We start from the raw sequence: 934 nt of genomic DNA, 5'->3' as shown, positions 1-934 counted from the left end.
ACTGAGGGTTGCGATCCGTTGCCGGACACGAAAAAAGACAAAAAGGAAAAAAAAAATCTTTATTAAGATATAATTCACATGCCATACAGTTCACCCAAAGTGTATATTCAATGCTTTTGCTATATTATATTATTAATTTAAAAAATTGTGGTAGAATGTATATAATAAACTCTTCCATTTTAACTGTTTTTAAGTGTACAATTCAGGGACATTAATTTACATTCATAATGTTGAACAAGATCACACTGTGCATTTCCAAAACGCTTTCATTACCCCAAGCAAAACTTTGTAAACATTGGGCAGCAATTTCCCATTCTGTTCCCTCCAAGCCCCTGGTAACCCCCAATCTACATTCAGTCTTATGAATTTGCCTATTCTAGATACCTGATTTAAGTGCAATCATATACTTGTCCCTTTGTGTCTGACTTATTTCATGTAGCATAATGTCTGCAAGATTCATTCACGTCGTAGCACATATCAGAACTTCGTTGCTGTTTTATGCTGAATAATATTCCATTGTATTGTACAATGTCTGTTTATCCACTCATCTGTCAGTGGACGCTTGCGTGGTTTCCACCGTTTGGATACAGTGAATAATACTGCAATGAACATCATTAGTACACAAGTGTCTGTTCCAGCCCCAGCTTTCAATTTTTGGGGGGTATATACCTAGGAGTGGAATTGCTGGATCATATGGTTAATTCCATACTCAACTTTTTGAGGAACCACCAAACTGTCTTCTACAAAGTCTGCACCATTTTACATTCCCACCAGCGACAGACAAAAATTCTAATTTTCCGTATCCTCTCCAGCGCTTGTATGTTTTGAAAACTGCCATCCTAATGGGTGCAAAGTGGTATCAAACGGTGTTTCTGATTTGCAGTCCCCTAATAATTAGTGATATTGAGCATATTTTCATATGCATGTCAGCCCT

Source organism: Galeopterus variegatus, unplaced genomic scaffold (assembly GCF_000696425.1).
Source record: "Galeopterus variegatus unplaced genomic scaffold, G_variegatus-3.0.2 Scaffold2721, whole genome shotgun sequence".
NCBI classification, from domain to species: domain Eukaryota; kingdom Metazoa; phylum Chordata; class Mammalia; order Dermoptera; family Cynocephalidae; genus Galeopterus; species Galeopterus variegatus.
Note: the sequence above shows the minus strand (reverse complement) of the source record.